Consider the following 25,486-nt stretch of genomic DNA (forward strand, 5'->3'; position numbering starts at 1 on the left):
GTCCTGGAGGGCATTGGTCATGGATTTAAGTAGCTGAAGTAGAAGTCTCTCAAATCACTTCATGAATACACATGTTAAAGCAATAGGCCTGTAGTCATTTAGGGCAGATTTTCTGCATTTTAGGCTGGTATAATGACAGAAGTTTTAAAGCATGCAGGTACACCAGACTGGCTCAGGGATTGAAGAGATCATCAAGGACAGTCAGTGATTGAGTTTTACAGGTGAGACACCATCAGGGCCAGCCAGTTGGAGTTCAGTCCATCATTTGGGTGCCAGGACAGAGATGAGTCTGGATGCTTGTCTTCCATGTGTCCTGAAGGATGTTAAGTCAAGTTGGGCTGTCTTTGAAGCTCAAAGGGCTCAAGGTCCAGATCTGCTCTTCATCATTGCCATAAAATTGGGAGGGGCTGGTCCATTCTTGGCTATGTAGGCCAGTGTCAGGGTTTTAAATCAGATTTTTTTTTAATATATGAGAGGTGATTACATATCTGAGAGAATGGGCGTAGAGTGAGAATAGAAGGGGACCCAGCACACAGCCTTGAGGGATACTGGTGGAAAGCTTAAAACACACCTGTTTGCGGCTGCATTTAATCCCTCTGATTAGCCCTTGTTTGTTTTTACCCTTGTTCCTGTTTTGTATTATTGTATGTTATGTAGTGTTATGGATGTGATTGTCTTTATGTGTTCATCTGATTGTAACAGCGTCTTTGGGTTACTGAAAAGCGCTTTAAAAATTCCATTTATTATTATTATTATTATTAAAGCCTGCATGGAGTAGATGTAGACACTTTTTCCATGTAAGAGTGGTCTGTTAGACAGTAAATCACTTTCCTGCAGTGTCACTTGTAGCGGAGACTAGACACTGCCGTAGTGGTGTGACCACTCTGAGGGAGTCTGTGCCTTTCTTCATCACAGGATTTGTGTCCTTTGGTGATGTCAGGCAGGTCTGTCCTGGGCCGCAGACCCAGGATGTGGCATCGAGTGTCGCTGGGCTAAAATAAAGGTTCCAAATTTGTAATGTAGAAAATATCTTTAACTGTTTTACTACTGTTTTACTGCCTATAGGCAATGGCTCTCTTAGCTGAACTTCATGACTGGAAGTAGATTCACCTATGGGTGAATCTCTAATTCTCTTTCATTCCATTTCTACCTTTCACTCCTTACCACCCACTCTGCCATTCTTTCTCTACTTTTCAACCACATATCTTACAACCTATTCTTTCCTTCTTCCTTGTTTCTCCTTTTTTTCCCTTCTTTTTAGCTCTGTCCCTGGTTTTCAAATATATTTTGTTATATTTTCAGAGGTCTTTTCAGACTAGAACCTCCCTGAAGTAATGACATTATAATTATGTAATTAACATATAATTTATGATATTTGACAAGACAAAGAAACCCAAAAATCTCTGAATCATTCTTTGCAATTATGACAAAACCATACTACTATTAATCTTCCTTCACATGAGGTTCTCAAAATGTGTGTTGGTATTTCAAGATAACATATAACAAATTGGTTACATTTGAGAAAGTTTAATTAGGATTCAATATAAAATATAATATGCTCACACAAATAAATATTATTCAGGCTAAACAATCTTTTTCACAATCCTTAACCAAATGACACACACACACAATATATGCATAGCTGCCATGTGGTGTTGCTGGTGATTCATGTGTAAAATGTCATTTAAAAAACAAATACAGTGATGTGAAAAAGTGTTTGCCCTCTTCGTGATTTCTTTTTCACTAAATATTTCAGTTCATCAAACAAGTAAACACAAAATGCAGTTTTTAAAGGAAGGTTTATTATTATTAAGGGGAAAAAATCCAAACCTACATGGCCCTGTGTGAAAAAGTGTTTGATGATCTGAAACATTTAAGAGTGACAAACATGCAAAAATATATGAAAGCATTAAAGGGGCAAACACCTTTTCACACCACTGTAATTACTATACCATTTTTGCTTGCCTAACTGGATTTTTACAACATTTTTATACCATGTTAAACCTATTATAAATTCCCATAAACATAGACAGACTTTATTGCCATTCAAATTTATACTTTAATGTGCACATTAAAACAAAACTTATATTGCATATGTTTATAGTAGATCAGGGAAAATTATAAATAAAATAAATAATATAATGTTGTGCAAAGTGCAGTGTAATGCAAAGTGTCACGCATATGTAAATATATATTTATGTCAACAGTTGAATACATTTTTAAAATAAGTAAGTATATATTAGGTGTGGGATTTGATTAAAAAATTAAACAAATTAATTAGAAGCTTTGTAATTAATTAATCACGTTATAATCACATTTCAATATTCAGCATGAGAAATATTGATTTAAGTTTGGTTGATGAATGAATCAACGAACATAAGCTTAAATTCAAAATCTTGTTTATTTTCCCACCAGTCTACTACCAGTGAATTGGACAATTTGTCTGGCATGGACTTTGACAATTTGTTTCTGAATGTGAACCCCGACATGTGGTCGAGTGTTGACTAGCAACACTGTTTGCATTACTGTTAACATTACTGATTGACATTACTGATTACTGAAATTCTTTATTTTGTTATTTTCCCCGTAATTAATTAATTGAAATTAATGCATTAAAGTCCCACCCCTAGTATATATACAAGAGGGTGTATTGCACTGTAGCTCCCAGGTTAATCAAAAGAGGATTAAGCAGCATCTATCTAGAATTCAGCAGCATTATTGCATGTGGGAAGAAACTGTTTTTGAACCTAGCTGTCCTGCTTCAAAGACTTTGGAACCTCTTCCAAGAGGCAAGCAGACAGAACAGTCCATGGTGGGGGTGAGAAGTGTCACTGTTTATGTTCTGAGCACTGGTCAGACAGCAACTTGTTTCAATGTCCAGTTTGGGAGGAAGTGAATTCCCAATGATTCTGTCTGCTGTCCTTACCACACTCTGCAGAGACTTCCAGTCTGAGGTACTGCAGGTTCCTTCCTAGACAGAGATACGACTGGTCAGTATGTTCTCTACAATTCCTTTGTAGAAGGTGGTGAGAATCATAGTAGGAAGGTATACTCTTTTCATCCGTCTCAGGAAGTGCATGTGCTGCTAGGCTCTTTTGACCAGAGCTTCAGTGTGAGTGGACCAGATCCAAATGTCTGTTATCTGTACCCAAGGGAACTTGGTTTTGCTGACTATCTCCACTGCTCTGCCCTTGATGAAATGTGATGTATGGTTAGGGTGGCTCCTCCTGAAGTCGACAATGATCTCTTTGGTTTTCTCGACATTCAGGACCAGGTTGTTTGTTTCACACCAGTCAACCAGATGTTTCACCTCCTCTCTGTAGTTAGGGATAGTAGTCAGGGTGAGGAGCAGATTTACTAGCAGGGGAGGCATAGGAAAGGATAGAAAGCTAATGTTGATCACACAGGATTGAGGAGTAGCTTTATAGTCTGTGATTGATTGAATGCCTTGTCACATTCATCTTGTGTTGGAGGGAACCTTGAAGAAAATCTGCACTTTTTGACCATGAGCATGCTTTGCGACTTTTCTGATACGGTTCAGGTTTGTTCTAGCTGTTCTCACTGGATTCTAGCTGTTATTGCTGGATTTAAAACTGGTATTCTATACTTTCAGCTTCACACGTACCTCACTGGTCATCCAAGGTTTCTCATTGGTCCATATGAAGATGTGTTTAATCACACTCACATCCTCCATGCATTTCTGGATGTATACAGACACAGACTCAGTATACTCATCCACCCTCGTGTGATGATTTTCTGTGGCTGCTTTTAGTCTTGTAGTGTTTCCATAGCTCTTGCAGGCCAGGCCCTCACCTGCCTTATGGTAGCTATTTTCCTGATTAGCAGGGGCTTATATGCAGGATTTAGCATCACAGAGAGATGGTCTGAGAAGCCAAAGTGGGGGCGGGATGCTGCATTGAATGCTTCTTTGATGTTGCTGTAAGCCAGATCTAGTGTGTTCTTTCCTCTGGTGGCAAAATTTACATACTGATGGAAAGCACAGTTTTCATATTGGCCTGATTAAGGTCTTCTGCCACAATGAAAACACTCTCTGGATATGTAGATTGCAGTTCACTGATGGCATGGTACAGAACATTTGGGGCTTCTCTAGTGTTTGGACTGGGGGTGATGTACAAACCGGATTCCAAAAAAGTTGGGACACTAAACAAATTGTGAATAAACACTGAATGCAATAATATGGAGATGGCAAATGTCAATATTTTATTCGTAATAGAACATAGATGACAGATCAAAAGTTTAATCTCAGTAAATGTAACATTTCAAAGGGAAAATATGTTGATTCAAAATTTCACAGTGTCAACAAATCCCAAAAAAAGTTGGGACAAGTAGCAATAAGTGGCTGGAAAAAGGAAATTGAGCATATAACGAACAGCTGGAAGACCAATTAACACTAATTAGGTCAATTGACAACATGATTGGGTATAAAAAGATCTTCTCAGAGTGTCAGTGTCTCTCTGAAGCTAAGATGGTAAGAGGATCACCAATTCCACCATTGTTGTGCAGAAAGATAGTGCAGCAATACCAAAATGTTGTTACTCAGCGTACAGTAGCAAAGACTTTTAAGTTATCATCATCAACCGTGCATAACATCATCAAAGGATTCAGAGAATCTGGAACAATTGCTGTGTGTAAGGGTCAAGGTCGTAAAACTCTACTGGATGCTCGTGATCTCCGGGCCCTTAAACGTCATTGCACCTCAAACAGGAATGCCACTGTCAAGGAAATAACAGAATGGGCTCAGGAATACTTCCAGAAAGCATTGTAAGTGAACACAATCCACCGTGCCATCCGCCGTTGCCAGCTGAAACTCTACAGTGCAAAGAGGAAGCCATTTCTAAGCAAGCTCCACAAGCTCAGACGTTTGCACTGGGCCAGAGGTCTTTTAAAATGGAGTTTGGCAAAATGGAAGACTGTTCTGTGGTCAGATGAGTCACGATTTCAAGTTCTTCATGGAACACTGGGACGCCATGTCATCCGGACCAGAGAGGACAAGGATAACCCAAGTTGTTATCAACGCTCCGTTCAGAAGCCTGCATCAGTGATGGTATGGGGTTGCATGAGTGCTTGTGGCATGGGCAGCTTGCATGTCTGGAAAGGCACCATTAATGCAGAGAACTATGTTCAGGTTCTAGAACAACATGTGCTCCCATCTAGACGTCATCTCTTTCAGGGAAGACCCTGCATTTTTCAACAAGATAATGTCAGACCACATTCTACGTAGGAGAAGGATCCAGCTACTGAAATGGCCAGCCTGCAGTCCAGATCTTTCACCTATAGAGAGCATTTGGCGCATCATAAATAAAAAGGTGTGACAAAGAAGGGCCAAGATGATTGAACAGTTAGAGACCTGAATTAGACATGAATGGGAGAGCATTCCTATTTCTAAACTTGAGAAACTTGTCTCCTCTGTCCCCAGACATCTGTTGAGTGTTGTGAGAAGAAGGGGGGGATGCCACACAGTGGTAAAAATGGCCTTGTCCCAACTTTTTTGGGATTTGTTGATGCCATGTAATTTTGAAACAACATATTTTTCCCTTAAAATGATGCATTCCCTCAGTTTAAACTTTTGATCTGTGATTTGTGTTCTATTCTGAATAAAATATTAGATGTTGGCACCTCCACATCATTGCATTCAGTTTTTATAAATATTTTATTAGTTTTTTTAGTGTCCCAACTTTTTTGGAATCCGGTTTGTACACTATAAATATAAATACAGTGAATTCCCTGAGCATATAAAAGAGTCTACATTTTACAGTCAGTAGCTCCATGTCATAAGAGCAGTGACTTGAGACATTCACTGCATTGTTACATCAGTTGTTATTGGTGAATATGCGAACACCGCCACTACAGGTTTTACCAGTGAGAGCATTGCTCCTGTCAGACTGGAATATTGAAAGCCCTTCCTTGCAAATGGCATCATTCGAAACTCATGGTTTGAGCCATGTTTCAGTAAAAGTTATGACACAGCAGTCTCTAAAATTCAAGATTACACCAAATTCCTTTCTTGCCCACTTGAGACCTTGTGCCATATACAAAGCAATGTGTGTCATTCTTATGATCTCCCTTTCCAGATGTTGGTGCCATATAAATGCTATCTCAAACTTTGATCTGGAGCTTGTTCTGTTTGAGAAAGAGAGACAACAAATTATAGACTGTAATTTTAGGAATTATTGAGAGAAAGAAAGGAGTGAAATGGGTCTGTAGCTTCTGAGGTTTGAGCTGTCCAGTGTGGGCTTCTTTTAGATGGGAACCATCCTGGTGGTCTTGAATGCTGCTAGAACATGACCTGATTACAAAAACATGTTGATAATGAACATGATGTAGAAGGTCTGTGGAGACTGACTGGAGCATTGAGGATTGGATGGATTATAATGGACAAGTGGTTTGATTGCTGGATTTCAGTAGCTGTAGGATGTCACCTGTGGGAAAAGAAAAAAAAGTAAGGAATTAATATCAGGAAAATGAGGACTAATGTGGAAGGTGGAAAAGCTTGTATGGATCAGATACTGAGGCTTCTAGTTTCCCCACTGTAGAAAGAGGACTTGCAGCAGTTACTTCAGTTGAGAACTTGGACAGGAGAGTTTGGTAGGAGTGAAGATCAGAGTCAAGCTGAGATTTCCTCCACCTTCTCTTTTCTTTTCGTAGTTAAAAATGGAATAGGGGTAAATAATTTGATCTTATTGTAATTGGTCAAAGAAAACCACATTGTTTTCCTATATTTCCAAATTTACAGATTGAGACTCAGCTGCAGTTGAATATAGGAGACATGGTTCCCTATTAATTTTGAATTTCTCTGGCTGTCACGCCCTCGTCTCATCATGTATGTTTTCCCGACCATGTGCTTGATCTCAGCACATGGCTTTGTTTTGTTGTTGTTCTAGTCCCGCCTTTGTTCCGCCTCCTCATTTGTCTCATTTGTTACCCTGCCCCCTCGTTATCTGTCTCAGGTGCGTCTCGTCTGTGTTTTGTATTTAAGTCAGTCAGTTATGTTATCAACTCTGTCTGTCTTTGTTTGGTTATTTTTTTTGTAAATATAGTACTGTGTTTTAGCGAGTGCGTCCGCCTCAGTCAGTCCACCCCACGAGCCTGACACTGGCAGGCATTTCAGCCCAGGCAGCTAGGGGCTAATGATTGGGGAGGAGTGCTTTCAATTGGTGTGTTTACAATGCAGATGGTTGTTTAATTTCTTACATTATAAAAAGTTTGCTCTATTTTCCCAGCATATGCTTATCATCTTCCTCATTTGTTTTTATAATTTTATAAATGTCACTGTATGGTTTAGACAATATTAATCATGTAATAAAAACACCCCTGATTGATATCAAAGTTGACACATTTCTCAGAATGGGATGTTTGATGTTTGTGTACTGTACTACAGCTCTGTTTTCTCTGTGAATACCATCTCTTACTTTTTCCTTCCTTTCTGCAGATTATCTGGGTGTATGATTGCAGATGAAGGCTGTTCTAATCTGGCTTCAGCTCTGAAATCAAACCCCTCCCACCTGAGAGAACTGGATCTGTCCTACAATAACCCAGGAGAGTCCAGAGTGAAGCTGCTCTCTGATCTACTACAGGATCCTCACTGTGCCCTGGAGAAACTACAGTGAGTCTCTCTCTCTCTCTCTCTCTCTCTCTCACAGACACACACACACACATAGTTATCTGATGTTCTGTAGGTGGACTTTAGGGATCTGTCCTGTAGTTATGAGACAGTTGACACTGAGATTTCCTCTCTTGCTCTTGTGGGAGGCAGTTGCATTTTCTTCCTCTGCGCTCCTTTTCTTCCCTGCTCGCTTCTCTGGTCTTGTCTACCCTCTGAGTCTCTCTAACGCCGGTTTTCGAATTAAAATTAGAAATGGAATTTATCAGCTGGTCTCTCAACTCTATTGACACCATCTTCTCAAGGAGAAGCTTGGGCACGGGGGAGCCCACCTGCCCTGATGGAACGATTCTGGCTGGATATGCCATGGATGGATGGGAGAAGTGGCGTGTGGTATGTCTGGCACCTCTCTCCATTGAGGACATTGAAGATGTATACCTATTTGGATTTATGATTGTGAGCTTTCTGCTGATTGGATTAGGCAGTGCTCTGGTTTATTGGAAAATTAAAAGAGGTGAGTCAGTTGTAAATAGCCCAAGGAAACTGACCAACATGATTGATGGGATGGGCAGAGCCGTTGGCGCACAGACTGGGACTGTGAGTAGAAGCTTCGATTCCATCAAGGAGCAACTAATGGCTTTGAACTCCCAGATTGAACGTTTGGAAGACCAGAGCAAAAATGGAGTTTTGAATCAGATGGACTACTTGCTCAAAATTCAGCTCAGGTCTCTGATTCTAACAAGCTGAATTTGATCTGTTTTGGCTGCCCCTGCTATCAGCGGCCTTGGCTGCTGATAATTTCAACTCCTCCAGAAGGAACGGTCGTCATGGAGATCTGCTGCTCCTCCCCTGTCTGAGCTGTGGGCTCAAGGACACGTGACTGCTACTATATTCTTGGACATTTTCACGAACTGAACCTGCCCCCCCCCTTTTTCCCCCTTGAACATGCCTCCTACTGCATGTACTGCTAAGTTCTGTGTGACCTTATTTAATCTATTAGTGTACAGTGTTCATACCCACACGTCAGAAATGTTCTGCAGTAAAAACACAGCAGTACTGACAGATTTGCCTATTGATCAGATTGATACAGCATTTGTGTAAGGTTTAGAAGCTCAGAGTTGGTCTGGAATTTTTAAGGTAGTAACATTAATAAAACAGACAAGGCAAAACACATTCCCATGCAGAAGGTAAGAAGTGTTTTAAAACATACCAGTACAGTGGTCAAAACCCTGGTATGACATCAGAGTTAATCCACACTGAGAACAGATTTACCCTGATATAATTTAACCTTGCTATGAAAAAATATTGCCCAGAACGCCTCCTACAGTCACCCACTACCTCAGTCATGGATATTCTGTGCAGTGAAGGCACATTCAGATCAGATCCCTTACTCCTACTAGACTCTCTCTCTCTATATCATCATCATCATCATTTTCTTCTCCGCTTCTCCATTTCAGGGTTCGCGGTTATATATATATATATATATATATATATATATATATATATATATATATATATATATATATAATGAATGTATATGTATTTGTGTGTGTGTTTAGGTTGGGACATCAAGGGAAGATCAGGATGAAACCAGGAAGGCAGAAATGTAAGAACCCTCCAGTCACACACACACTTGTCTCCTCTCATCTTATGTTTATATTTTTGTGTCTGTATACATATATATTAATATGATTTGTGTTCCCATATAAATACACTTGAGAATGTGTGTATACAACTGAATGTTTGAAGGAATGTCTCAGTCAAGTTGTTTTGCCCTGATCCTGATCCCAGTCATTTAATACTGAGTATAATCCGACCTAATGCTTGCTTTAATTCTAGTGGATCTGCTTCAAAACCTAAAATCTCTACAGTGCATTAAGAAAAAAAACATCCAAGCTGTAGCTTAACATAAAAAAAAATCCTTTTATTTCTACAAAATAACAGTAAACAAAAGATGGGTTTATAAAGAGATATGTTCAGAAGTAGAGTTTTGCTTTACATTTATTGGATTATTCCAGTAAGATTATTAATGTTTATTAATGTTAATATTCTACTATCAGCCACTTTTCATATTTTTTTTAAAGACAGCAAACAAAAAGAAAAATGTGCACAAATTTGCAACTACAATTGTAAACATACCAGTTCAGCCTTCAAAACAATCATTTGAAACAAACACCTTGAGGAAGCACTTGAGGATGGTTCGCTAGGGTGGCCAAACGTCCTCTTTTTTTTCCCAGACATGTCCTCTTTTTTAGACTTCCTGGCGGAATTTCTTCTCGAGCAGCTATGCCGAAACGTAAATGTATGAATGAATTAAAAAAGATATTCCCATGTTTTGTGTAGCAAATAAAGATGTAAAGGACATAAAAGCACACATTCAGCTATGCATACGACGGCAGCGAGGGGCGAGCTCATCACATCCCCCCCGGAGACGTGTCCTCTTTTTCTACATCTCAGATCTGGTCACTCTACTTTTCCAAAACTGACAGCTTTACAGACAATAATGAGTTGTGATGAAGAGCTTCTTCTGTTTCCTGTGACCTCGGAGATGTGCTGCTTCATGGTCCTAGACTAAAGAAGAAAAAAGAAATAAAGCTCAGATACCAGAGAAAATACCCTCATTAGTGCTTTTCTACTGCATGGTTCCTACATTAAACTACTTGACTCTGCTCGGATTTTGATTTTGCTTTAGGTAGATTTGGTGCCTGGTATGTGAAAGCAGGTACTTTTTTGTACCTGATCAGTTGCGGCTCCACACTGATTGGTCAGAGAGAACTGGTCAGGACAGCTTTAATTCTAACTGCTGGGATCTGTGGGGGTTGGAGCAGGACAGCCACAATGCTAATGGCTAACTTGACACTGTTACTGGGAGGAAGAGAAGAGCAGGATATGGGCTGATATCTCAGTGTCATACAGAGCAAAGGAGTCAGAGCTGACAGTGTGTTTTCTGCTCTGAGAACAATTACAGTGTCTGGCACAATAATAAACACACTGGGATACCTGAATCACTCTAACAGAGTTGATGTGTATCTGGACTGGGGTTCTGGCACACTGTCCTTCTACACTAAGGCCAATTAATTAAAAATTCATTAGGGTCCAGTTAGAGAGAATTTTCCCAAGCCAAGGTCCGGAACATAACTTATAACTTGCATATGATCAGTACCATATCCTTAAAACAATAGTTATAGCGTCATTTTATGGAGTTAACAATTGAATGTAAAATCAAATTACATTTCTAATTACATTTCAATATATTTCAACAAAATTTATGAATAATTATAAATAACACATAGTTTAAATAAAAATATCCTTTTCATTTAAAATTTTAAATAAAAAATTTAAAAGTAAAATTTATAAACAAAACAATAATTTTTAAAACAAAATGCATATTTTAAATACATTTCCTAATGACTTTTGCAGTTGCAGTTAGCCAGAAATCTGATCAGATTTTATTGCTGAAGGACGGAAATTTATCCGTACACAGAGTCCATGTTCAACGCTAATGAGAATTTCAACCCGTAATCGTTCCCTTCTTATTAAAGTCTCTGGTTTTTACTTCACACAACACCACCATCCTGAAAGTGTCCCAAAAGAGCTTTCATCTTGTCCCTTGGGCTGTTTTTACTGGCCCCGGGACAGTGGCATCTGGACCCTGCCCTGTGTGTGTCACTCAGTGGAGTCACAGCGCTCATCATAATGCACAGATCTGATTGGCTGAGGAGCCACACATGTGATTAGTCTGAGTTTCCTGGAGCGTTAAACCTGAACCATAACGACTAGAAGAGTCACACCACTCCAAACACACACTCTGTTCAAAACTAAACAGCTCTTAATAGTTTATCAGTTACAGGTCCAGGTCCAGATTGGACAGTGGATTCCTGTTCTACATCATCTCACCTCACACACACAACCCAGAGAACACACACAGTCTCTCTCTCTCTCACACACACACAGAGACATACATATACAGTGGTGTGAAAAAGTGTTTGCCCACTTCATGATTTCCTTTTTTTTTTTTTTGCACCTTTGAATCAAACAAATTTAAAAAATTTGTCAAAGACAACACAAGAAAACACAAAATGCAGTTTTACAGCACCAACCACATCATCAAGTTTGCGGATAATATGACAGTTGTGGGCCTCATCACTAACAATGACGAAGCCAACTACAGAAACAAAGTGAGCCAACAGGTCCAGTGGAGCAAAGACCATAATAATCACTTCATGAATGTTGGGAAGACGAAAGAGATAGTGGTCGACTTCAGGAGAGGTCGCTCACAGCATCCACCCTTGATCATCAATGCTGCTGCAGTGGAGAGGGTGAGCAGCTCCAAATTCCTGGGGGTACACATCACTGAAGACCTCTCCTGGCTCAACAACACAATTATACTGGCCAAGAAAGCTCAAACCCGCCTCTACATCCTCTGCAAACTGAGGAACACACAGGTCCCACCCACCATCATGCACTTATTCTACAGGGGCACCATTGACAGCATCATCACTAGCTGCATCACTGCATAGTACGGAGGCTGCAATGCCTTCTGCCGGAAAACTCTGCCCCGCATAGTGAACACTGCTGGCAAAATCATTGGTACCTCTCAGGGCTCCCTTACAGACATCTACCAATCCTGCCTCACCCATAGAGCCATCAGCATCACTGAAGACTGTTCCCACCCTTTACACTCATTCTTCAGCCTTCTGCCCTCAGGGTAAAGGTACAGGAGCCTCCGAGCCCACTCCACAAGACTTCTGAACATCTTCATCCATGAGGCTATCAGGAGGCTGAACTCTGTTCATTATCTTCCCCATTCTTCTGGACTGTAACACACTCAATACATCAACACTTTCAAAATTAATTTCTTGCCCATTACATCGTACTTGTGCAAGGAAAGGATCTGGAACTCATTCATTGACAATGAAAGTTTTTAAGTCAGTATTTGCATTTTGTAGCATGATTATACCAGAACTACCTCAGCTTCTCATGCAAAAAACATTTGCTGCTATCAATCAATTTCACTATTACTCTTCATAAGCTGCTATTCTATGCACCTCTAATGTTATCGTTTCCATAATGTATTTGCACTTTACTATTTGCACGTTCGATATTATAGTCTACTCTCCCCCTCTCCAAGCCCTCCCCCTCTCCATTCTATTGGGTATTATTGACCAGAGGCAATTGCTCTAAGACTGCAAGGGAAGCTCAGCTTCCCCTAAAATGTCAAAAAATAAGTGATCAAATATATACTGTTGTGTGTACATGTCATTGAATAAATATGCATTACAACGCGCTCAACATTTCTTCAGAATCAGCTTCTTATCACTGGTAAAGATGCGGCTTTCCTCTCAATCATTCCTGCAGTTTCATAGTGCTTTAAACAGTCTGGACAATCAGCGTCCACAGAGTTCAATAGCGAAGCAGCGAAATGAGACGAGTCATTGGATAAATGCTGGGCTTTGTCCCGCCCATCGGACGCTCAGACATCTCTGGGGGTCTATGGGGCAGTGGGCTGGCCTCGGCTGGCCTGGACGCTCAGCTTCTGCATGATGATTGGATGATCTGTCTGAGGCTGAATCCCTTTTTGATTGACAGCGAAATGAGCGAATCAGCCCATGAGCTTGTGTTTGGAGACTGACTTCTATCACTTTTTCTGACTTCTATCAAGTTTCTGTCCAGCAGGTGCTGCGGAGCCCCTCCACGGTCACAAAGCACTCACAGGCGGACACACTTCACATGGGCCAAGGCTTCTGTAGCCGATTTTAGAGGACACTAGTCAAGTCCCTGGAAAAGACGCCTTGTTGGTACGACAGGGTCACAGATAATTTTCTTGAAAAGGAATGGAGGGCAGAATTTATGTATAAATAAATCAACACACTTTATGATGTAGGCCGAAATTGAGCTTGCCCTGCTTGAAAGATCAGCATCCGCCACTGTTATTGACCTACATGTCTGTCTGTAAATCTGTGTATAAGGTGAGAGAATTGAATTTAAATGAAGGTTTTTATTATTAAGGGAGAAAAAAAAAAAAAAAAAAACCTACATGGCCCTATGTGAAAAAGTGCTTGCCCCTCCCCCCTGAGTTAAAACATAACTATTGTTTATCACCTGAGTTCAATTTCTTTAGCTACACCCAGGTCTTATTACTGCCACACCTGTTCTCAATCAAGAAATCACTTCAATAGGACCTGTCTAGCAGACAGCAGAAAGCAAAGTAGACCAAAAGATCATCAAAAGGTAGACATCATATGCCAAGATCCAAAGATATTCAGGAACAAATGAGAAAGAAATAATTGAGATCTATCAGTCTGGAAAAGTTTATAAAGCTTATGTAAATTTTGGGAACCACGGTGAGAGCCATTTTCCACAAACGGCATAAATGTGAACCAGTGGTAAGCCTTCTCAGGAGCGGCCAGCCAATCTAAATTACCCCAAGAGCGCAGCAACAATTGGTTGTTTGTGACAAGAGGTCACAAACAACTCCACAACAACATCCAAAGAACTGCAGACTTCACTTGCCTCAGATAAGGGCAGCATTCATGACTCCACCATAAGAAAGAAACTGGGCAGAAATGGCCTGCTGGAGCAAGAAATGGCCACTGCTGAGCAAAAAGAACATTAGACTCATCTCAATTTTACCAGAAAACATCTTGATGATCCCCAAGACTTTTAGGAAAATACTCTGTGGACTGACAAGACAAACGTTGAACATTTTGAAAGGTGTGTGTCCCATTACATCTGGCGTAAAAGTAACACCACATTTCAGAAAAAGGACATCACACCTACAGTAAAATATGGTGGTGGTAGTGTGATGGTCTGGGGCTGTTTTGCTGCTTCAGGACCTGAGAGACCTGTTGTGATAAATAGAACCATGAATTCCACTGTCTACTAAAGAATCCTGAGGGACAATATCTGGCCATTAGGGATGGGACGATTCACCGATTCACGTCGATGTTTCGGCACACATGTCTGCGATGCAACTGCACCGGTAGATTCAAGGTGCATCGGGCTTAATTTGCGGACGAATTTACGGTGCATCTCCTCTAGCCTTTTTGCATCTGCCAATACCATGGTTAAATCGGGTGTTTTGTTTTCCAGTATCTATTCCTTATTCTAACGTATTTTCCAAGGCAACGTATTTTTTTTTTTATTGATTTCTTTTTTTTTGAGGCAATATAAATGCACCATCGTGTCCTCAGGTACTGACGCAAGCAGTACGTACACAACAAAGATGGAGGGAAACGAGAACATTAGCAACGACGAAGAGATATTTAATGCACCAAAAAAGACACACAAATCACAAGTGTGGCAATATTTCGGGTTTTTTAAGTGAGGTGGTCAACTTGACAAGAAGCACGCAATCTGCAAACAATGCCGTGGGGCTATCAAATACATTAGTAGCACGACGAACCTGGCGACACGCATGAAAAAATGGCATGTTGTGGACATCTCTCCGGCCGCTACCCCCTCGTTTTCTTCAGATCCTGCTGAAACACGAGCTACACTGAGCCATAGCAAAGGAGGCGACAGGTCTGTTACAAGTTTATTTAGGCAAAACAAGCCCCTGGCAGCCAACTCTGCTCACTCCCAAGCCATATCTGATGCCATAGCCTACTTTATTTGCAAAGATATTCAGCCCTACAGCGTCATAGACAATGAGGGATTTAAACAACTGGTCCACATCTTAGACCCAAGGTATAAAATAATACAAAGGGCATTTTTTACTGACACACAAATTCCTGCCCTGTAAATAAAAGTGAAAAAAGAGGAGATGGAATCCCTCGGTAATGCCAAACGAGTTGCTATCACCGTGGTTGGCTGGACATCATGTGCCACTCATTTATATATCACAGTCACATCACATCATACTGACAATGAGTGGATTATGAAAAACTATGTTCTACAAACAAGAATATATGATGAGGCCCACACTGGACAGAATCTGTCAGTTTTTCTGTGTGATATTTGCTGTGAATGGAAACTTGAAGACAAGTTTTGGTACCAAAGCCGGCTTTGGTAACTGACAATGCTAGGAACATGCTACTGGCCTTACACTAAGCCATATGAGATAAATCATGAAGTGAAGAAAGGTGTTGGCACTTTAAGCATTGTTTGATTGCCAGTTGATGTTTTTTGTTTACATGTTCCATTTCTAATATAAATCACACAATTTATTTTCTAAGTACACAGGAGTACTATGGACATCACACTTTGAAAAGCAATACTTCTATTTGAGCACCTTGGTGAAAGTATTGTTTACAGCAGCTGCTACATGCTGCAATAATAGTTTTATTTTTACGTTGTTATTTAATTTAAAATTTTTATTTGTAAAATGGCATTAGAGCCATTTATGTTCACTACTCAGTCAGTCAACTATCTGAAACCTTTTGTAGAAGTTAAGTCTAGCAGACAGTGGTATGTGTTGCAGATCATAATTTTCACTATGCACATTGTTAATACGGTACTTTTAAAAACTGTTAATCTTGTGTTTTATACACTCTGTATAAATATAGATGGAGAATATAACTGAATAATTCAGTTGGATATATTTTAATGCTCTGTTTGAATATACTGAATTATGCATATTTTTATATTAATGTATTGGTTTTGCTCCATAGAAAACAACCAGATGCATACATCACTCAAATTGTTAGAGAGTAAAGCAGAATTGTGCTATTTAGTTAAGAAAACTGATGGGTTAGGCCTACATCCTCAAACCTCAACTAACTGTATCGAATGATCACTTATCAAAACGAATCCTCATGTAATTCATCAAAAAGTCATATCATTATCAAATCATTTTAGTATCGCATCGTATCGTGAACAGGAGTGATTTGTATTGGATCGCATCGACAAGGGGTTTCAGTGTATCGCAATTATATTGTATCGGTGGCAGTGTATCGAGATGCGTATCGAATCCAGCTTAGTGGTGAAGATATACATCTTTACTGGCCATCTATTCGTGACCTCAAGCTGAACGACCTTGGGTTCTGCAGCAGGACAATGATACAAAACACACCAGCAAGTCCACCTCTGAACGGGTGAAGAAAAACAAAGTGAAGACTTGAGAGGCCTTGTCAAAGTCCTGACATGGGTCCTATGGAGATGCTGGGGCATGATCTTAAAAAGGCAGTTCATGCTTGAAAACCCTCCAATGTGGCTGAATTACAACAATTCTGCAAATTCCCCCCACAGTGCTGTGAAAGGCTCATTGCAAGTAATTGCTTGATTGCAGTTGTTGCTGCTAAGGGTGGTCCAAGCAGTTTTTCACACAGGGCCATGTAGGTTTGGACTTTTTTCTCCCTTAATAATAAAAACCTTAATTTTAAAAACTGTATTTTGTGTTTACTTGTGTTTTCTTTGACTAATTTAAATTTCATGTTGATATGAAACATTTAAGAGTGACAAACATACAAAAAAATAGGAACTCATGAAGGTGGCAGACACTTTTTCACACTGCTGTGTGTATGTACAAACACACACACACACAAAGAACTGACAAACACACATCACATTCTCTCTCACAACAGTCACTCTCACACAGAACACACACACACACACACACATAGAACAAACACACATACACTCCACCCACACATTCAAACAAACACACATATTTAGAAAACACATACACACACCAGGGATGTACCAATCTGATGTCAAGGATGAATTTCTGGGCTGATATGTGTTTGGGTGTGAGAGAGTTTTTGTGTGTGTGGGTGTATGTGTGTGATTATTTATCTGAATGTTTGTGTGTTAATCTGAATGTGTCTGTGTTTCTGTGAAATGATGTGTAAATATATGTCTAAATGTGTGTGGGTATTTACCTGAATGTGTGTGTATATTTACAGATTATTGTGATCTGACTCTGGATCCAAACACAGCACACCCTCATCTCTCTCTGTCTGAGGGAAAGAGAAAGGTGGAGAATGTGAAGGAGACTCAGTCGTGTCCAGATCATCCGGAGAGATTTGTTGGTGTTCTTCAGGTTCTGAGTGTGGAGAGTTTAACTGGACGCTGTTACTGGGAGGTGGAGTGGAGCGGGGTGTGGGCTGATGTCTCAGTGTCGTACAGAGGAATCAGGAGGAAAGGAGGTGGAGCTGAGAGTGGGTTTGGATTCAATGAATTCTCCTGGAGTCTGTACTGCTCTGAAAACAGTTACAGTGTCTGGCACCATGATAAATACACTGGGATACCTGGCCCCTCCTCTCACTCTAACAGAGTGGGAGTGTATCTGGACTGGGAGGAGGGCACTCTATCCTTCTACAACATCTCAGCTCACACACACACACTCACACACTTATACACAATCACCTCCACATTCACTGAACCGCTCTATGCTGGGGTTAGAGTTGACCCTGGTTCCTCAGCGCGTCTGTGTGAGATAAAATAGTGGATTAAACACAGTTTCCTGTAACTGTGTATAGTTAGTTACAGGAGCATGTCTTTATCAGTGAGTAGGAGTCAGGAGGGCTTCTATGGAGTGAAGGTGAAAACGACAGTGTGATGTTGTGCTGTGTGTTTTGTTCCTTGGCCTGTGGATATTGATGATGATAAGGTGATATTCTGCAGGATTTGGGTGTTGTTTTGCTGCAATAAAGCTTGTTAATCTTTTCTCATGCTCAGAGTTTCAGAACCACCCTTTAACTCTAGAATGATTAAAGCTATGAATTTATTTGTAAAGGAAACCTTCCACAAGATCCCCGCCTGTGTCACGTGGTAGTGAGATAGGTTCTGGGTAATGGAGTCCGTAGGAGAATTGGAAGCAGAGGCTGCCGCAGGCCCGGTTCTTGACTGTTTTAGTTTTTTTTTTTTTTTTTTTTTGGGTGGGGGTCCGGCGGACAGTAAAACATAATGGGTGGCCAAATAGTTAGTCACATTTAGAAAGTTAGACCTGTATTTGGGGTTTGATTTGAGCAGGATGCAAGTTAAATTCAGGGACTGCATTCTTTGAAGGACACATTTATAGGTTGATTGTATCACAGTGTGATTACGCTCTCCCATTTCCAAGACTCCTTCATATGTGGCTGACATATGTGTCCAGAATAGGTTGAATGTTGGATGGTTGAATCATAACAAGCAAGAAAATCAATGAATAAACAAATGCAATATAAACATTGCCCAGTTTCTCTGGCCAAGTTTTTTTTTTGCCTTTCTCTTGTATATATCAAAGTTTGTTTAAGTCTTCTCTACACAAGCAGACAAGCTTCATGAGCAGCATATGTGTTTGTCTTATCTGTCTTTCTCTCTCTGCTGTGCTGATTGGATGTGAGCTGCACATCTCACTGGGACTTGTAGTTCTCGGCTTGGCTTCTTGGGTCTGGGAGTCCATTCATTTTCCGTAAAAGAAAAGAAAATGCATGATGCAGCACTATGTTTAGTAATGATATACTTCAAACAAATTCAACTCAAAATAAACAATGAATCAATACTGTAATGTATTTAAGCCTTAAATTCATATATCAGTACTTTTAGTCACAATGCTAATCCGGGCAGACAAAGCTAACAATGGAACTGACATTTTTTTTTTATCAATATACATTTACTGCATATACTTCTAATGCTCTGGGGGGTTTTCTCTTTCACTTGTTCATAAGCATTTTGAATGTAATTTGATACATTTTCTTATTGTTATTAATTTATGATGTAAAAAGTATGCATATATTTAAAAATGTGAAAAATATTCACTTTAATTACAATGTGAACTAACAGAGAATACATGATACTAGAAGCCAAAAAGATATTAAATGAAATATCAAGCAAAAATATCACTAAAAAATAAGCCAACTCTACCATAAGGATTTAGGCTTAAAGTTTAATGGTACTTTTTAAATCACTACTTCTCCTGTTCACAGTCCTGTCCTCCTGTTCTCGTCTGCTCTGCTGAGAAAATCTGTCAATTTTATGTGACTCAAAGAGCCAATCAGAAAAAAGCATAGGAAAAAAAGATATTTGGTTGGTTGAGCTGGCTTTGAGTTTAAATCAAATCAAATCAAATCAAATTTATTTATATAGCGCTTTTCACAACTGATGTTGTCACAAAGCAGCTTCACAGAATTCCAGTAAGACAAAGATTTGACATGAAATGTGAAAACAAATGTAAACCCTCAAGTGAGCAAGCCAGGGGCGACAGTGGCAAGGAAAAACTCCCCCAGCTGAGGAAGAAACCTTGGGAGGAACCAAGGCTCACAAGGGGTGACCCATCCTCCTCTGGTCAGTCTACTGGTGATGATAGTTAGTAGTCCATGAGAACTTCAGTGTAGGGACAGCTTCAAGGCACTTGGTGGTTGCTGGAGCGTGGGCAGCTGGTCTGAAGCCTGGAGGAGGGTCACGACAGTCATCCATCAGTGTCCAGACAAACAGGTGGGCAGTCGTTTACTCAGAAAGATGTAAAGGGATGGAATTAGTTTTGAACTGTTTTGTGTTTGTAAAGTAGAAAATATGAAAATTTCAAGAGTGTGGCTAATGACTCCGGCAGATCTGACTATGACAGCTTTAACTAAAAGGAGAGAACCAGGAGGACACACAGACACGGGAGCATCCTGAAACACTGGCATCCCTCCGCTCCACCGTCAACAAGCCTGAGTGATCGCGAGAAGTGGCGGGACGACAGCACCAGCGTCTCAGTTTACTATAATTCCCTGTGTCCATGGACCCCCCAGATCTGCCGCCTTTATCTATGGGGGAGCATTAGCTACCAAAAGATAAACTAAACAAATGTGTTTTTAGCCTAGATTTGAAGATTGCGACTGTGTCTGAGTCCCGAACATTTTCTGGAAGATCATTCCAGAGTCTGGGGGCTTTATAAGAAAAGGCTCTTCCCCCAGCTGAGGCCTTCTGAATTCTGGGAACAATTAAAAATCCAGTATTCTGTGATCTGAGTGAACGTGGAGGTTCATAATAGGAAATTGTATCTTGAAGATATTCAGGAGCAAGCCCATGTAGAGCTTTATATGTTAATAACAAAATTTTGTAGTCAATGCGGAATTTAACAGGCAGCCAATGAAGTGATGATAAAGCTGGGCTGATATGTTCAAATTTTCTAGTTTTAGTGAGGACCCTAGCTGCAGCATTTTGAACTAGTTGAAGTTTTCTTAAATTGCTGCTCGTGCATCCTGACAGTAGTGCGTTACAGTAGTCAAGCCTTGAAGTAATAAAGGCATGTACTAATGTTTCTGCGTCCTGGAGGGATAAGGCATTTCTAATCTTAGCAATATTGCGAAGATGTAAAAAAGCTGTCCTCGTGATACTACTTATGTGTTGATCAAATGATAAATCCGGGTCAGTTATGACACCAAGATTTTTTGCTGCTGAACCAGGTTTAACTGGAAAGTCAGCTAGATTTAAAATTAAATCTGATAATTTATTTCTTGCCACTTTTGGACCCAAAAGCAGGACCTCTGTTTTGTTGCTGTTTACAAGGAGGAAGTTACGCAACATCCAGCCTTTCACGTCTTTTACACAGTCCTCTATTTTCTTTAATCTGTGTTTGTCATCGGGCTTGGCTGAAATATACAATTGTGTATCGTCTGCGTAACAGTGAAAGTTAATGTCATGGTTTCTTATAACTGTGCCTAGCGGTAACATGTATAATGTAAATAATAATGGTCCTAAAATAGAGCCTTGTGGAATTCCAAATCTTACTTTAGAATAATTTGAATTTAGATTGTTTACTTTTACGAATTGATAACGTTCCGTTAAGTAAGATTTGAACCATAATAGGGCTGTCCCTGTGATTCCAACCATGTTTTCTAACCTTTCTATGAGAATATTGTGGTCTATTGTATCGAAGGCTGCGCTTAGGTCAAGAAGCACCAACAGGGATACGTGGCCTTGATCAGAGGCAAGAAGAAGATCATTTGTTATCTTGACTAGAGCTGTCTCTGTACTATGATGTTGCCTGAATCCAGATTGGAATTTTTCATATATATGATTCTTATGTAGATATAAACTAAGTTGTTGGGCCATGGCTTTTTCTAAGATCTTGGACAGAAATGGCAAATTAGAAATAGGCCTGTAATTAGACAGTGTACTAGCATCAAGATTTGGTTTCTTGATCATAGGTTTAATAACTGCTAGTTTAAAAGCTTTGGGTACATGGCCCAGACTAAGCGATGAGTTTACTATAGTCAAAAGAGGATCAATAATAGCTGGTAGTACTTCTTTGAGCAATTTTGTGGGAATTGCATCAAGTGTGCAAGTTGTACAATTTGCGGAGGTGATAATCTTCTCTAGTTCTAATTGTGGGAGTGGGTAAAAGGTTTCAAGTCTTTCTTTTACAGTTATATTATGTTTTATATCATTCACATCGGGTGGCAGCCAGGATGGATTTGATCCTGTGGCTTGAGTTTGTTGTATAATATTCTCAATTTTATTATTAAAAAAGTCCATAAAATCTTTACTGGTGAGAGTTGCTGGAATTAGTTGTTCAGAACCTGCTTGATTTTTTGTAATTCTAGAAAACACACTAAACAGTGCTCTCGGATTATTTTTATTATGGGAGATCAGCGAGGCCAGATATGCTGAGCGAGCTTTAGTGAGGGCATTTCTATACTCTATAAGGCTGTCCTTCCAGGCAGAATAGAACACTTCAAGCTTGGTTGATCGCCATTTCCGCTCTAGTTTTCGTAATGTTTGTTTTAAAGTACGGGTCTTATCATTATACCATGGTGCGAGCTTTTTCTGTCTTATACTTTTATATTTAAGTGGTGCTACATTTTCTAAAGTAGATCGACAGGTATTTTCTAGGTAATCAGTTAGTACATCTAGGTCCATTGGGTCTGATGGAGTTGGAACTGGGGTCGATAGTTCTGGTAGGTTTTCTATAAATTGTAGGGCGGTAGATGGTTTTATTATACGCCTTGTCGAATAGCGAGGGTTCTTACATATATTATGGCTGAAACGTAGCTCATATGAAATTAAGTAATGATCGGAGATTGCTGAGGATTGCGGTAAGATATTAATTTTGTCAATGTTAAGACCTAGTGTCAGAACTAAGTCTAAAGTGTGGCTGCAGTAGTGTGTAGGCCCTGTTACATTTTGAGTAATACCAATAGAGTCTAAGATTGAGGTAAATGCCTTTTTAGTGGGTCACTTTCCTTCTCAAAATGGATATTGAAATCTCCTACAATTATAACTTTATGATTGCACACCGCTAGGTTTGTAGCAAAATCGCTGAATTCTTTCAGAAATTCTAAGTAAGGCCCTGGTGGTCTGTAAATGTTGCATAATAAAAATGCGTCCTTTTTTGTGACCGGATTTGTAATAATGGTGGAGAGAACCTCAAAAGAAGAGAAGGTGTCACATTGTTTAAAACTAATTTCTAGGGTATTTTGGTAAATTACACATACTCCACCTCCTTTGCCTGATATTCTTGGGCTATGTGCATAATTATAGCCTAGGGGGGTGGCTTCATTTAGTGTTAAATATTCATTTGGTCTAACCCACGTTTCCGTGAGACAAAAAACATTGAATTTATGATCACTTATAATATCATTTACGATGAGTGCTTTTGAGTTTAGTGATCTTATGTTGAGTAACCCAAATTTTAGTTCTGAGGTGTTGCTGCTAGGTGTTGTGTATGATTTAATATTGATTAGGTTGCTGAAACAGGCTGATTTTGTTTTTCTACTTTTACATTTAGTTCGGGGGAAAGACACAGTCTCAATACAGTTGAACCTGGGTGACGCCTCAAGACAGTTCGCAGACGGTCGGTTTAGCCTGTCTGTCTGCGGCCTGGTCCCGGCTCTGGATTGTCAGCAGCTATCTACACTACTCTGCTGACTAACTAAGAGACTATGTGCTATGCTGCAAGAAAGTAAGGCAGCACCCTCCCGCGTGGGGTGGATACCATCCCTACCTATAAGACCAGGCTTGCCCTCAAAACGGAACCAATTGTCTATAAAGCCCACTTGATTTTCGGAACACAACTTGGACATCCAGCAGTTTAACGCCCAAAGTCTGCTGTAAGCTTCGTCGCCACGCCGCATTGGTATGGGGCCAGAGCAGATTACGAGTTTAGGTGGGCAATGCCCACACCTGTCCCCCTCTAGGGCTGGCCCTGTGCTGCCGTATCTCCTACTGAAAAAATAAAATCACAAAATCTCACTCTCTATCTACCTGCCTTTCTCTCTGTTCCTTATTGTTCATAATTTAATACAAATATGTAAACTTACAAATATTTTTATTCACTAAATGTATTTCACACCTTGTTTTTTAATGTTGATGCTGTTTAAACAGTAATTTACTCAAAGTAAATAAAATGTTCTTATAAGTTGAGATTCTGGCTTTTTATTTTTCTTGAGCATTGATCTGATCAAAATTAAAACAAAAAAGTGTGTGTGTGAGAGAGAGAGAGAGTGTGAACATGTCTAAACACTTTCTGAAACTAATTGGATATTGCAAATCAGGTTTTAAGTAAATCAGGTTTTAAAACAGAAATAGAGTCGACTCCTGTCATTTTAGACCAAACTCTCCTCACGCTCCTAAAGTTAAACCCTTACAGATACTGCACTGTGTGTAAAATGATGTCAGAGTGTGGTTCAGAGTCGTCTGTGCCTCCAGTCTCCTTCACAACAGCACACAGCACCCCGCCTAGCCATTTCCTTTTAGAGACCGAGCATCGGTCACTCCCGGCAAGTTGGGAAATGGAAAGGTCTATCCCAGGCAGGGGAGTCGGTATTAGACCTGAACACCTTCCTCCTGTCTGGTCTAACCTTCTCTGCAATGCTTAAATTGGCACCCCAATTGGTTACACAGATATGGGCCTTTGTGGGCTCTAGGGCTGCAGGTAGCTTTATATATATACCAAGTTTGCCATGACCCTGTGGCTTCCCATTGAACCCCTTGAAGGTCCTTTACCTGTCCTTGCCATAGACGGTTCCACAGTGGGTTTTGGGTATGTCACACTGCACCCAACCACTAACCCTCTGTCTGTGTTCTCGCACTGAACAGATAGAGCTCTATCGGACACAGGCTCCTTGTTTTTGCCCACAGTTGGGATCCATGGTGAGTCATATTCCTGGCTTTCACCCAGAATCCTATGGTCAGATGCAAAGAGTAAACCAAGACTTGGGTCAGGTGTTGTGCTCAACCTCAACATGCACAGTGAGGAGTACCCTCTGGCACTCCTCACTGGGCATGTCACCCTTCATGGCACTGTGCATGAAGGTCCATCCCATGTTTCACGCCTCGAGACTCTGACCGTTCTTATGTGGTGCTCAGGTCCCGGGCACCCAGCCCCTGGCCCCATTTCTGGTGGGTGGTGTGCCAGCGTATACTGCCCATCACATCTTGGACAGTTGCTGAGTCAGAGGCAGTACCCAGTATTTAGTAGACTGAGAAGGTTACAGCCCTGAAGAATGATCGCGGGTCCCAACAAGCAAAATCCTGAGTGAGTTCTGACATGACTGCCATTATATAATAATAATAATAATAATAATTATTATTATTATTATTAGTAGTAGTAGTATTAGTAGTAGTAGTATTAATTTTATTAATGTGTGCTTTGTTCTTGTTCCTTCAGCAGGAGCTAAAATTCTCCCTGGAATATAGTGAGGGGCTGGTTTTGTCCTAGTTTTGTCTTTAATACAGTCACTAACTCATGAATGCAGCAGAATACAGGGTCAGAACATCATGTTTCAGTAAAAACCCTGTAACTCCTCATAGAAACAGGACTTTTATCCGTGTTGTGGCCATTTCTCTCCTGTGTTTGTTGGTGTTGTAGCGCTCTCATGGATTATGTTCTCATTTGAAGCAGATGCACTGCTGGGCTGTGTCTTGAACCACTCCCTGCTTCCTACATAGGTCATGGAGCAGTGTGTGTGTTAGAAAGTGAGTGGTGTGTGTACTCCCCTGAGTACTTACAAGAAT

General features: G+C 40.2%; 1 pseudogene; it reads left to right on the forward strand.

The window, feature by feature from the left end:
• The window catches only part of LOC136707087 (NACHT, LRR and PYD domains-containing protein 3-like), a 63,438-nt pseudogene extending 42,834 nt beyond the window's left edge, over positions 1-20,604 (forward strand).
• The last annotated feature ends 4,882 nt before the right edge of the window (positions 20,605-25,486 follow it).

The sequence above is a fragment of the Hoplias malabaricus genome, chromosome 9 (genome assembly GCF_029633855.1).
Source record: "Hoplias malabaricus isolate fHopMal1 chromosome 9, fHopMal1.hap1, whole genome shotgun sequence".
In the NCBI taxonomy this organism is placed as follows: Eukaryota; Metazoa; Chordata; class Actinopteri; order Characiformes; family Erythrinidae; genus Hoplias; species Hoplias malabaricus.